The sequence below is a fragment of the Gambusia affinis genome, linkage group LG18, assembly GCF_019740435.1.
Source record: "Gambusia affinis linkage group LG18, SWU_Gaff_1.0, whole genome shotgun sequence".
Classification (NCBI taxonomy): Eukaryota; Metazoa; Chordata; class Actinopteri; order Cyprinodontiformes; family Poeciliidae; genus Gambusia; species Gambusia affinis.
In genome coordinates, this window is record NC_057885.1 from 11467576 (window position 1) to 11482826 (window position 15251).

Genomic DNA, 15251 nt, shown 5'->3' on the forward strand with positions numbered 1-15251 from the left:
TAACAGAATCACAAGATGGAAGGTTGATATGAGATAGCAGCACAGCGGAAGAATGTGCTGATGTTGTCGAGCCCATTTTTGTTTCTCTGTAGTTTCACCCAGTTTTGCCAGACTTCACGGTCATAACTGTCTCAATAAAAAGGAAACCGCCTCGATGGAGAAAGGCGTACAACTCAAAAGACTAACAGTTGGGAATTCATAACTGCATGTAAAACCTGCATTGGAGTTCTGGTAAATGTTGTAAGCTCCATTGCAGATCCACTTTAAAGTTGTTTTTTTTTGTTAAAGTTGGAAGTATCTTTTTTGTATGAAACTTTCTCTACTTGTCTTAATAGGTGCACTCTACATATAAATTGAAAATGTATTCATTTTACATATTTGCCACGAGCATTATTGCTGTAGCTCAGAAACAAACATAACAGCAGGGTTAACACCTAAAGATAAATTGATTCCTTTGAAATTATGAAACCAGCATCTTTCTTTTTTGTTACCTTTCAGCTCGGAATAATGCTTAGTTTTAGCTTTTGTTTCCTGAAGATGTTGGATGTAATTGCCATGCGATGACAAAAATATTGAAAATATAACGAGCATTTCACACAGTATGACTTGGCAATGAAAAGAAAAAAAAATGTCTTTGTGAAGATTAAGAGCAAAAGGTCAATCTTTATTGAGGAAAAAAAGTCCTTTACCACATAACAATTTGAAAAGATTTTTTTTTATAGGTCACAGAAATAAAATAATAATAAAAAAAACAAAAACACATAGGACACCAGAAAACAACAGTCTGCAAGGACAAGGTGATATTAGCCCTTAAATGAAATGTGTATAAAGGACATTGGCCACAGGGCACATTTCTTCCGCTCTATTAGACTACTTTATGTCCAAATTCAGTTGGGGACATTACAGGTCACAATGTCACTGTTTTTGTTCACTTATGTTGCAATTGCTCTTGACACGATTCAGCTAAGGTACTTCAGGGAGCCATCAAAGCAATCTCAACCTCCCCATAAAGGTAGGGGATTTGGTTTCTCTCGGTGCACCTTCTTAAGTACCCCAAGCCTTGTGGGCACATAATTTTATCCTCGCTCCAGTGTCTTTGGTGCATGATGGAGAGAGGACTTAACACCCACATGGCTCCTTAACAGGCTCATTTTGTGCTCACTTTGAAGGATTTTGTCTTGTTTTTCATGACTGCTGAGACACTTCTTATTGTATTAAGTCATCTTCACCATGCAAAGTGCTGTACATAAAGCAAGTAAGCAAAAATAATTTTGCAGAATATTGGCCACTTTGAAGCTCGTGGTCACAATATTTTTACAATTACAGTATCTTGATAAGTGTACAAGAATTATGGCTGTTTTATTATTTATGTAGAATTGAGTGGCCATTAGCAAATTTAAAATTTCCACAAGTGACATTGTGTGAATTAGGGGAAGCCTGTCTCAGATATTTCCTGTCCAGAATATGCTCTGCCTTTTTCCTGCTGGCTGCTGGGATATGCTTCGGCTCCCCAAAACGAGATAAAAATTAACTGACCGGGTGTTGTAAACATTAACTTTGACCAACATCCATTGTTATTATGGCTACGTTACACAAGACTACATTCCTTAGAGAGATATAGGGTTAAGTATTGGGTGAGATTAATAAACAATAAAATTTGCTTTATGCACTTTTTGATCCATTTTAAGCAGGCACTACTGTGGGTTACCACCAACATCAATTGTGGTGACTCTGATTAAACTGAAAGGAAGTTCAATCTTACACTGATTTTTCTGATAATTACTTCTCCTGGAGACGTAACACATGATTAAAAGGATGTCATACAAAGTTATTTGTCGGTAGATGAAAACATAAGCTCCATAGTGCTGCAGGTATTGTTGAACAGTGAAAACAGCCATCTATAATTAGAAGAAAAAAACAAACAAACAATAGAAAGACAGAAACTGGTCAGCAACATTATGGAGAGCCTGACAGCAACTCAGAAGGAGCTGAAGGAATTTCTCTCATGCACTCTTCATATATGGTATTCTTTGTTTGTCCAGACAGAGAAGAATGGTTGAAAACATAATTATTTTCATTTAAAGAAAGAATTCAGTCCAGCCTAAAATATTTTTAGCCATATTTGATATATACAGCATTCTTATGACAACTGAAAGTAACATATTTCTTTGATTGTGCCATGAAATAGCTGGGGGAAAAAATGTTTAACAAAAATCCACTGTTTGGTGTTGGTCACATAGAAAGTCGATAAAATACATTGAACATTGTGGTTGTACAATGATAAAAGGTGGAAAAGTGAAATACTTTTTTCAAAGTGTCACCACAGAACAACCGGCCCTGCAAGCCAAGGGGTGTAGATAAAAGCATGGATGCAATTGTAAAGGTGGTGAAAATGGAGAAAAGGAGATTTAAAAAAAAAATGCCCAAAACTCCAAGAACAAGTTATGAGACCGTTCTACAAACACAAAAGAAAGACGTACTGGAACTGAACAAAATGACACAAAACCCAGCCAGTCACATGGCAATATGCACATCCGCCCCCACCCCCACAAGGTCTCCCAGATTTAAGCGCATTGCTTTCAGTTTCAAGAGGCTCACTTTCTTGCTATTGTTATTCTGAGAGGTTTCCGGTTGTCCTGTGTCAATAGACGCGAGCTGATGTTCGAGAGTCCGTTATCAAAACTCAAATCCCACATGCTCATTTTGAAACAACACCTGACAGCTGAAGGTACCAGGGGCGAGCAATGCCTGACAGCAAGGTTGCGCTGGTGTCTATAGGTAAACCATGAAAGCAAACTGACAGCCATGAGTGTCAAAAGTAGTTTGCTTCCAATAGAGCACGAGTCACACGTCTGGTATTCATGGAAACAGCTTTTAATGCCCCCCTCTCAGGCTGCCATTGCATCTTTCTTTCATTATATTAGCACCTCCGAAGCGCATGATGCTGTGTTGCTGCCCGTGTTTTTTGTTTTTTTTTTCTTCCTTTGACTGACATGGCGGTTATGAGCAACGATAGCTGGCAGGACTCAGAGGGAGCGTCTAAATGAACTGACACAGGCTCTTCGCACCAAACCCACTGACACCATTGTTATACTAAGGATTTTATATAGAATGACGAGCTCTGGAAAAATCCATGTGATTGATGCACAACACTTGCCACATAATTCTCAGTGTTTAGGTTTGAACGTTCGCGCAGTCGGGTCGTTGACGGCTGCCGTGTCGACGGTGGACGCGAGGTTGTCAAATTGGGTTTGCCCGTTACGCACCCTCAGTTTGGCTTTTAAAAGAAGGACATTAGAGTTTTAAATGAACTGAAAAATGTTCCAACATCCTGTCCGACAGTAGTTTGCAGTTGTTTAGGAAAATGTCACTGGTGAAAAGCCAAACCCTCCAGCACAGGCAGCCCAGCAGCTGGACTCAGTCTGAGCCAAGGCTGAATTATTCGGTCTTGATCTGATGTTGTCTTGATAGTGGCCCCTGGTCTGTTTTCTCAATTAAGTCCAATGTAGTTGTTGTTTTTTTCTTCAGTATTTGTTATAGTCTTAGCCTAACGTGGGGAAAATAAAACTAAACCACTGGTCCTTGGATGAGCAGCGTTTGAAAGTACCAGATTCCAATAGTTGCTATTGATTATGTCCTGCTCTTCATTTTCCGGTGACACATTAACTCTTAGGCACATCAGTGACAGGATTAGATTCTCTTTCTTAAGTGGGTAAAAAAGTATACATATACTAGAATCAGTGTGTTTTGGGGTTATTTTTGTCATTAGATTATTATTTGTAATATGTATTTTGTTTTATTATAGTGTCCATGCAATACATATATATGTACGTACGATTAAAATTTAAAAAAGTAATGTTTTTAATAAACTCCGCTTCTCCTGGCACACAAATAACTGCATCTCAGTGAACCAGCATGAGAAACTTCTAAAGTTCACTGATGGCCTTCCCTTCCTCCTGGACTTGTATAGGTCAAGGGTCAGTGAAAAAGGGCAAGTAAAGTCTCCAGTCACTCTCGACAGAACCTGCTTAGACGTTTACCTTCAGCTCAGGCATAGCGAGCAACTATTTGCAAGACAACAGCGTCCAGAGAGACGGTTTCTCCTCCCAGGCTGCCTTCCTGACGAACACTTCACAATCAGAGCAAGGCATTGATCACACGCTTCATACAATTGGTTTAAACCAGGCTTATCTTTTCTCAATAAACCAAATGCCGTCTGAAAGGGGTCCGTTGCTTTTCACTTTTGCATCATCCGGTTATTAATTATGTTCAGTTCCTGGATCAAAGAAGATGAGATGACGTACCAAAGGGTAGAAACATTTGAGTTTTATGAGGCTAGAGAGAAAATTACAAAACGGTTGTGCAAGAAAACATGTGCCCTCAAGCTACAGTCCTTCCCTTTGGCTTCCAGTGCGCACATCTGCATTTAGGACGTCTGAAAGAGTTCAGTTATAGGTGAGATGAAGTGTGAGCACAAATAAGTTGTATAAAAACTAAATCTGCCTGTCTAATTGAAATCTGCATAATATGCTATGTTATGTGTTTACTTAATGGGTTAAAGTTATACAGTGAAATCAACTCAGTGATTTACACTGGGAATTCACAACTGGCCTCAAATATTTGTGTCAATACAGTGATGCTACCCCCTGAAGCTGCTACCCCGGCGACTCGACTCCGGATAAGCGGAAGAAGATGGATGGATGGATGAATGCACAGTGATGCTAGGAACAGCTTTATGTTTGTTTTGATCAGATAAAACAGCATTTTTTAACAGTTTTATGTATAAATACCCCATCAAATCTTAAAGATGTTATATTTATGGCATCTGATCTTTAGAATGCAAAATAACTGTGAGAAGCCTGTAATTTATAGATCGACTTCCCTGCAGGTGGTTCATGTTTGATCTACTGGAAAGGGAAAACTTCTATTAATTCATTTTCCCCCCCAATTCATAGGAACCGAAACAGGAAAACCACCTATTATTTTTAACCACCTCAGTTTACTCAGCCTATGTTTAGCTGCAACTACTGGTGTATCTGTGAATAATTCTGAGTTTCTCTCATAACATGCAGACTTTTTTTCTCTTTTTCTATGATTTCATTGCAAAACAATAACAAAAAAATTCTCCTTTACTAAAGATTATAAACAGGAGAATTTTTTTTGTCTTCTCAAGACAGCAATCCAAAAAAACATACATTTTGACTTAGTAATATTTGTCCACACTCACTGGCCAAACCTCCCCAGATTCTCAGAACATCTCTTGTAAGAAAAACAAAAACAAGATGCAAAACCTTGGCTAGCCCGTTCCAAATCTCAAATTGTTAGATTGTTCTGTTAAGTTGATGTATACTGGACTCACCAAGCTTTCTGGCTGGCACCTTCAGGTTACCCTGAGCTATGTGGCTAAAGTTAACATTGAACTATGTGATGATGTGCATTTCTCCTTTGGTGTAAGCCAAAGCTTACACCAAAGGTTATGGTCATCGGACCATAACCTACAGGGTTTTAAAATAAATTTGACATTGTAATTTAACTCCTTGAAATTGGGCCTCTGTCTCTTTAAGAAGATCCTGCTCCTGTCTTCAGGAAGTCGTCACAACATCTCTCCTCTACTGAGGCTTTAAACAACATTTTTTACCATTGCTGCGCTGAGAAGTAGCTCATATAATGAGCTCAGCAGATGCACCGCTTATGGAAATGTGGAAAACTTCAACAGGCCCGAAGACCCTACAAAGCACCGTTAATCAAGGTACCGGTCACAAACTAGTTTATAAGCTTCTTAAACTATGTTTTAGTTCTTATATTTTTTTTCTATGTACATCCTCTCAGTTCTGTTATCAATTCCTTTGAATCACAAGTTCCCATCATGGATGCATACACCAGTCTCGCTTCATTCAAAGTCAAAGTTTTATTGCAAATTGCTAACAAAGGAACACTGGAATGTACCCATCAAAATGGATATTCTTATTGGCTTAATGTCAGGACATAAAGGAAATCAATTAAAGTTTTGAAGCAGTGTTCATCTCCAAATTTATCGCAGAAGAGTGCCATCCGCCTTGTTCCGCTGACTTTAGGTCTATGTCTTTCATCCTTTATCTTATTGACGACAATATAAGTACATAAGTGCATTTCAAATGCAGATTCCACCGCACTTATGCAACACATTCAACACTGCAACACCACCCAAAAGGGAATTGGTTTTGGAAGGCTGGATTAACTTTTGCTTCATATGAAAAATCTTCCCATTCCGTTTCAAGTTCAAATCAGTTTAGGAATTTAGTAACAAGTGCCTAATGAGTGAAAAGCTTTTTTTTTTTTTTTATCCGGCAGTATGGTCAAAGACTGAAACACAATCAATTACACCTAAATCACAACAGACATTTTCATTTAAAATCAAAGGGCTTAATTACGTTTGCATTTCATTTAAGTGAAGTTCTATAGCATACATCAAGAAGGCTTTAGTGAAAAGGAGGGACGGAGACTTTCTAAAACACGTAATCGAGCTCTAATTCAAGTGAAGAGAAAGTTTTAAAGCCTGCAAATAACAGTAAACAAATAGGACAGATGGAAAGAAGAGAATTAAGTCTCATTTGGAGGCTTTGGTAAATGTTGGAGGATTTAAAAACATTGATTCTGAAGCTTTTCCACCTCGACTTACTGAATTTTTCTTGGGGAATAAACCTTGGGTGCACCAGTATATAAGCAAGGTAATACATACCATGTCGAAGTTACTTGGGAGAATAGGACTGAAAACCAACAAGCATTAGAGGATGCTGATATGCTGATATATGTTTACTTATTAGGATTAAAAGAGGATTAGCAACTAACTAACAGAACAACTGAAAAAAATTGTTTTACAGAGGACAAAGTACATGTAACATAAGTTTAACTGATTTTAAATTCTCGTCAGAATGTTCAAGAAGAGACATTTGTAGAGTTTGAGTCCCAGTCTGAAGTCAATTCAACATTTATGCTCAAAAATGTAAGATGTTTTCATGCAGAGCATGGAATTACAGCTTATGTCCTTTTTGCTACTTTGATAAAAAAAAAAGCACAAAAGTTCCACTCTTCCAGTTTCTCCTAAGTATGATGATTTTCTCTCTCGCACATATCTTCCCATGTACCACAGCCCAATTAGGCTTGTTCAGAGCAGTGCAAGCCCTGAGCAGCGCGATGGCTCCGAATGCCCAAGGTGTGTTATTATCTTGTATTAGTGCACCACCTGCTTTGCCGTAATGATTAGATAATTGGCTCAGTGCGTGTCTTGAAATAATAAAGAAAGGAGACATTTTACTCTGATTAAGGAAAGAAAGTACAATAAGAGAGAGAGAGAGAAAGGGAGAGCGAGAGAGAGAGAGAGAGAGAGAGAACAGTCACCATGTTCTACACAAACCTTACTTTTTGGGTTGTCTGCTAACAGAAAACACAGTGAATACTGAGGTCCTAAAGAAATCAATGTTCTAGGAAAAGGAATGGTGTTACGAAGGACCAGGGAAATGGCAGGGATGAGAGAGAAAAGAGACTTATAGCACCTTATTAGCTAGCAGACAGACAATTACTGAGATTGTGACATTAAGGAAAAATACCTAAATGGAAGGCAGGTATGTGGAACATCCTTTTAAAGCCACTCCTTGTGGTAACTTAACCGACTACCTGACAGGTAGCCACTGTTCTGTTCATCACTTCTGTTTTTCTCTTTCTCTTTCGTGTGTGGGTGCTGTGCCTGAGACGCCTAACCACCCGCTTCCAGCTCAGTACCACTGTTGAAGTGTGGATTGACCAGAGAAAAAACAAAAACAAAAAAAAAAACACCCATTTGGTGTCCCCGAGGTAAAATGCATTTCTTGTGTCTTCCTCGGTTTCAATTTTGAATTATGCTGTTTTTAACACATTCAAGTGCACAAATGTTTCAGCTTCATTTTTTTTTTCATTTTTTCTTTTAGCTAACGTTTACTACAGTGTGAGTTGACTTGGTAGACTTTTACAAGGTACTTTCTTGGTTGTGTGTGTGAGTGTGTTTGTGGGTGAGGGGAGTCTTCTCTGTCCCAGCCCTTCTCAGCTAAAGTAAGTAGTTGGGTTGGAGGGGACGCTTATCGCTGGAGCAAACACTAATGGTGAGATAGTTAATTGTGGATGTTGCTGCGGGGAGTCCCAAGGCAGGAGAGATAACATGAGCGCTCCACCGGGGTCTTATCAATGAGCGATGACCTTGGCTGTCTCCTTTTGCACATGCTCTCACACAGGAGATGCATAACTCTGCGCAGGCTCCCCGAGCACAGAGAGCAGAGAGAGTGACAGCATATCAAGGCAACCAAAGAGATAAGTGCGAGTGGGTTTGTTGGTAAAGGGGAATGGTTCCATTTTTTTTCTTTCTTTTTTTTTTTTTTTTTTTTTTTTTCGGAGCAGAGTGGTGGTTAAATTGTCCATTAGCTCTGTCTGAAGATGGGCTCCTGGGCTTTGTGGATCTTCCTCAGTGGAGGTAAAAGAATATCTCCCCTTTTAAAGCAGGAGAAAACATTTTTACTAAAAGCCCCTTAGCATTTTGTTTTGTTTGTGGCTGGTTGTCTGTGTTGCAACCATAAACTATTATGAGTTTTATGTGATAAACCAGCACAGAGCAAATCAAAGAGGCAAAAAGGAGATGACACAAAATCTTAGGATCTCTTAGCTAATAGCAGTCTGAGAAGTGTGGCACACAATTGTAATAAACCCCATTGACTAAGATACTCCAAAAAAACCCACTTGTACTGCTTCTGAATGCAGTCAGGCGTAGTAGAGCTACTAGTTTACTACGCATTAGTAGATCGGTCCTGTCTACTAAAAAGACCTATCTATCATTCATTTAAATATGCACTTAAAGATGTGGAGACATGGACAGCGGAGTTAGCTCATAAAATATATTACAAAACATAGTAAACAATATGCAAATTTGATGTTAAAAAAACATTTTCCATCCAACGTAACTAAACACAAATTTTGGATTTGCAACAGTGAAACATACAGCTAACAGTGTATTATTCCCCTTCCACCTCACAGTTAGGCACATTTGTGACGTCTGTCCGATCATAAAATTCCAAGAAGCTATGTTGAAGATTGTGACGGTAACATGACAAAATGTAAACAACTCCAACAGGTATAAACATATTTGTAGTGAACTCTATGTTTGAAGTGATAAATGAGTGTCTAGAAAAAAAATCATTGAAGAAGGAAACAAAAAGCAACACCACAGAAAATCAAGGGTTTCTCAAGTCAATACAGCCCACGGTGTAATTTCGTTTCATCTGCATATAGATGACAGTATACAATAATAACTTCCAGTTGAGGCATTTTACACCATCTGTCCTGCTTCCCTCCATTTTCTCTGTGATTAACAGTACAGCGCTCTAACTGCATGAGCAAACTCGGCAAATGAGAGATACTGTCTGGAAAAACATTGCGCTGTCTGTTGACTTTTCTGTTGTGCTGGCTGCCAATAATATGCGGCGTCCACTGAGACGCGATGTTAGCTTTAATGAGTTTAAATCTTGTATCTTGAAACTTTAAAGCAGGAAAATAAATATAAATTAACATGGCTGAGTTGTTTTTTTTTGTTGTTGTTTTTTTTCTAGTTTAGTTATGCAACACTTTGTGCAGCTGCGTTTCATTTCACTAATGGTCCGTGCGGAGATTAAACTTGCATGCTAATATTTAATGCAATAAATTAGTTTAAACAGTTTCTGTTTGTCTGCTGTGTCACTGTCACGCTTCTCATCAATAATGTCTCTTATGTTTCTGCCATACAAGCCCTGATTTCCTGTAAGCCGACATCAACCATGCACCTTTGTTTCAGGAGGAAGCTTGTCAATATCCAATAAAATCATGATAGTCTTAGATATTCAGACCAGCAACAGTCATGTGTTTCACCATGGTGCATACAAAACATGCACACTTACGGATTCAAGAAGTAATTGCATCTTCAGAGGAAGGCAAACCGTTTTTAACTATTTATTTTATTTTATATATATTTTTTTGCGTGTGTCATTCTTTGCAATCAGTGTCCAACCTTTATGGTAATTTTTCTTTGAAGAAAAGAATGTTTTCTGATGTTCCACGACTTTCTATTTCCCAGTTCAACTCCAAAATATCAATAACAGTAAACAGATTCAAAGTAAAGGGAATGTTCACTTCCCCTATGGTGACAAAGTACATTTGTGTGAGTTTAAATGAAGAGCTGTTAAAGCAACACTGTACAGCTCCTGATGGACCCGCCAGGATTATTTCCAAGCCACAGTGTTGGCAACAAAAACAACAATTGGCTTTGAAAAAAGTCAATCAAAAATCACTGGTGTAAAAAAAAAAATCACACACACACACCCATTTTTACTAACATTTGCACAGATATTTTTATTTGCATAGTTTACTACACCCTTAATGGTTTACGACCTCACACAGAAACAACTGAACAGTCAAGGCAAAGCCCGGGCCGGATCTGTAATTAATAATGCATCCCTTAACAACATGGATAACTTGCAACGGTCAGATGCAGTGCGTGTGGGGTTTGGGGATGGGAGGTGCGGGGGGAGGCGGAGGAGGAGGAGGAGGGATGGGTTCCAGGGAAGAGGCTTGTCGTGCTTTTTACTCACGGTGTTGTTGCAAGTCTGCCGTGGCGGTTTTTCTTCTAACCCAGTTTCTAACAGAGCGTGTTCCACCTTGGAGCGAGCAGAGAGGCACTATTCAAATGGGGATAAAGTAGGCTGACAGTTGCTTTTCCCCTGCAGATATGTCCTGCTTCAAAACCTAAACATCTCTCCCTCGCCGCATCCAGAGAATAAATAAAGAAAAAGAAATCGACGACATGCATAAAAAGAAGAAATACTAGTGTGGTTTCATCCTCCGGAGGATAGCAAGAATAATGCCTTCATTTGCTGCAGGGGCTTCCACTCCGCGCTGTGCATAGACGCGGCTTTTATGGCTGTAGTATTTCTGATTGGCATCCTAGGACAGCCATTTGAATTATTTAACAGGGCTCCCGTTCCCTTAGTGGAGAAAGAAAAAGAAATATGTTTGTGTTTGCGTGTTTGTGTTATTGGCTCTTTCTGTGGCGCCTCGCTCCTTATTCTCTTTGTCTTTCTGCTTCCTCCCAGGCTTAACTCGACTCGACCAACACGGTTGGCTAAGAGGTAATACAAGGGCCTTATAGTTACAGATTAAAAGTAAAGTTAATCAAACGTTGCCACTCTCAATCTTTTATCCAACAGGTGCAGCAGAGGTGAATCGGTCTTATCTGAAATCCCAGCGCAGGACACAAAGAGGATATTGAAAGAATCCGACCCTCAGGCTTGCGCCGGCCTGATCCGTACGGAGGAAAAAAGGAGAAGGCGAGGAACCAAAAGTGATGAGTTTGTTCCTCTGGTGTATCCGTCTCTCTCCAGAGCATCATGTGGCAAATTGCTCTTGGTTTGTAGCTCCCCCACCTTATTTAGCTTTCTTCGACAGACCTGCTTTCTGGTTCTTTGTCTGTCTTTGACATTCCTCACTGTCTGGAAACATCATATCAGGTCATTTGGACCTTTAAGAGGTTTTCTATTTTATTTATTTTTACTTTTTTTTAAGGTGCTAGGATGTGACTTAGGAGAGCCAGAGAGAACTCATTTGACCATGCCGCTGATGCCTTCTCACCAATATCCTCATCTTCGCATTCTGTCTTTATCTCCGCTGATCGCCTCAAGCTTGTCTGACCTTGGAGAGCAGATAAAACAGCAGACAGATAAGGAAGAAGGGGCCAGAGAAGGACCAAACAGAGTAAAATTGCAAAAAAAAAAAAAAAAAAAAGAAGAAGAAGAGTAGCTTGCAATGAGATACATTTCATTTTCTTTCTAAACTCTGGTCTGCTTGAACAAAACCAATTTACATTGCTAGGGATATCCTCTGGCAAGCTTTATGATAGATGAATAAGAGTGCTCTTCCACTGGGAGGGAAGGAAGGCTGAGATGACCCGCTTTTGCAAATTTGCCCCCAGGGAGATGGAAAAGGAAGTTAGGGAAATGAAAGCTCTTGCAGAAGTGATATAACTGTTCAGCAACTATAGTCACTTTCAGAGTGTTAAATTAATTAATGTGTCACATTTAGTCTCTTTATTTTGAAACCTATTTTGCGCAAAATCCTTACTTTGTAATCAGGCACACCTACCAAGTAAAAATGTAAATGTAGGGTGTTAAATAATTTTCAAGAGTGGCATATAGCTTCAGGCCTTAACTTAAAATGAAACAATTAATTATAAATTTGCTTTTGTCTTCTACACACCCATCATCACCAGGTGAAGAGAAAGGCTAAAAACTTATAACTAACACAAATAATACAAATACAAGTAATTTGACCATACTGTTACATTTCAATGGTATATGAATATATTCTGCTTTAAGTAAATATTGCTCCAGCATTCCTACACATCTGATACTGTAGCTAGTATTGCTAGAACAAGTTCACTGAACACTTTTGATCCTTCTGTTACTTAAACTATATAAAAAAAACACAATCAGGCCACATAAAAAGCTCACAGTATAATATAAGAGTTTTATGGGTTATAACTTTAGCCTTTAAGAAATATCTTTAAGGATTAAGTGCAACCAAAGGAAGTGCAGTCAGGTTTGAAGTGGGAGGAAACAAATAGGCCTAAATTAAGTACCGTAAGCATTTGATCACTTGACTACACTCTATAGGGCGTCAACTGTTGAGGAAATGCTTTCTACAAATGCCTCAGCCTGGTGGTGGCACTGGGAAAAAAAAATACTTGAACCAAACTAATTAAACTGGAGTAAGATTAGTAATATTTGGATTAGTCTACTTTTTCGCATGTAGACTAAGGCCTCAGTTTTTGACGAGTTATGGTGACACCAAATGCGTTATGAGCGTAAAAATCACATTTGATGCTTCAGGTTCCACGCGTGCGCTCTTTCAATGCAAGCGCTTGACATTTTGGTCTACACCTAGCGCATCTGGTTCACATTCAAAGTCTACGTGGAGTCGCGTCGAGGGCGCGCCAGACGCGTCAACATCACTCTACCGTTGTTTATCGATCCCGGTCCATTTGTCGCGAACTTGACGCGGCAAACTCTTCAGATCGGCTAGGCGCACAAAAAGCGCCTCGACAAGTCTCCCACGCGCCTCCACATAGACTGAATGTAAACCAGACGCTCGAAACGCGTTTGGTGTGAACGCACCATTAGGGCTCTCATCAAAAATCTATTCATTTTACCTAATAATGAATTATCACTTTAGGGATTAACACAGGGATTCACCAACCTTCACTCAACCCATTTCTAGTTTTCCTCTGTGACAAACTCTCTATGTATGTTCATATACTACTGCTATGAACCTTTTCTATAGTCTGCTTCTGCCCATCAACTCCTTATCCTATATCCTATGTTCAATTTTACTACAATCCTCTATCTACTCATGTCCAAACCATCTCAGCCTTGCAAGCTCCTCTCTCCCTGCACTCTCTTTTTCACCTCTCTTGTGCACTGCACATTACCTCAGAAAGTTGACCCCAGGTACTTAAACTCATCCATATTCTATACCTGTTCCTTGTAGACTCAATGTTACCCCTGTGTCATTCATTTATTTTGCATTGTGTCTAAGAACTTATATTTCTCCATTCTCTAGAGCGTCTTTCCAATGTTTCAGGTTGACTTCCCCTTGCCCCCTAATTCACCATGAAAATCCCATGTTCAAACATCATAGTGCGATTTCTTGTATTTTTAAATAGAACATTTTTTTTTTTTTTTTACAAAACACAGAATTCTAAGTAAAGGTACATGACTTTCTGGGAGATTTTTTGTGAATTCAATTGCTGAAGTAAATAATATTTTGAAGGATATTCACTTTTCCTGAATATTTTTGTCTGATTTGCTTTATGTCTTCTAACAAAGTCAAATACAGTAGTGCTCTGGAAACAGTAACCTTGACTAAACATTTCTAATGTATATCAAAGAAACAACCGAAAATATATTCACACAGAGACATAACTCTATGTGCACAAATTTGGATCTTTATCAATCCATTAATACAGTTCACCACTGCTGGAGGAAAATATGGGTCCAAGGCCAAAGTAATCCCCACATTTGATGCAACTAAAATCCAAACTGTTAAATTCATTTTAAAAGTAAAAACAGCAGCTCATTAATGAAATTTAAAATGAGTGAAGACAAAGATTAGAGAGATTCAAGCATCTTGCTTTGAAAGAAAAAATAAAATAAACAGGCTTGATTAGGTCTGGAGTTGTACTGGGAAAACCAGGCAGAACGTGCTTTAAAAATAAATTGTCTTTGTTTTTGCCTCATTTCACCATCGGTTGACATCTAAACATTTTCTCGTAGGCCAGTTCACATACCGTAAGTTTGATGGCTCAGGAGAGTAGTGCTCTGTTCGGAGACAGTTTTCTGACCCAGAACCAAATATGCTGAAAAAGTTTTGTCATCTCAAGTTTGTAGGCCCCATGAGGAAAAAGCCCTGAAAGTTCATTCTAATATAGTTGTTGGGTAGAATATTTTTTTTCCCTACTCAATGTGTGGATTTTTAATAGCTTGAAATATTTTGGGGGACTCTGTAGAAATAAAATGATGTCCACCACCGACGGTGCAGGCGCCGTGAAAAGAAAGAATCCCCTCTTAAAATTTTATTTGATGCCTTTTTTCAGCTATTTTTTATATATATTGGCTTCATTCTTTTAAATAATTATGTGGGTTGCAACTTTGTACATTTAGAGCTAGGTATAAGTGACAAGTTTACACAATTTTCAAAATTGTGTAAAGGGCGTTTTGTTTGCACTTAAAAAAACACTTCGCTAGGCAAAGGGTGTACTTTCTTTTTATCTTGACTGCACAGGTACATCTCAATAAATTTAGAAAATAACTGAGTCAATCTGTGTCAGTTTGTTTATCATTTATGTTTTTCTGTGGATTTTATTTCAGGTACACTATATTATTGCATTTATTACAGCAATGTGTTGGTATGTTAAGGTTATTACGGGCTACAAGATCAATAAATGCAGCATCATTCAAACTCTGAGCCAGAAGGATAAGTGATAAGACTACAATGCTAAGAACTGGACTCTTCAGATAGTTTTATCTAACCATAATTTTGGAACACTTTGTAGAAGTCCTCCTTGCAGAAGGACAAAGTGCAGCAGAACAAGGTTCTCATGCAACCGGGATAATCGCAACATTGAGAGGATTTTGAAGCAAAGTCCGTTGAATTTATGAAATCTAATT

The 15251-nt window shown here is 38.7% G+C and overlaps 1 long non-coding RNA gene across 1 annotated transcript in view; it reads left to right on the forward strand.

The window, feature by feature from the left end:
* Window positions 1–11492, forward strand: part of LOC122820114 — a 146074-nt gene extending 134582 nt beyond the window's left edge. The window contains exons 6-7 of the long non-coding RNA XR_006368732.1: window positions 11124–11159; window positions 11238–11492. This is a non-coding gene — a long non-coding RNA (uncharacterized LOC122820114). The remainder of the gene's footprint in view (window positions 1–11123; window positions 11160–11237) is intronic.
* The last annotated feature ends 3759 nt before the right edge of the window (window positions 11493–15251 follow it).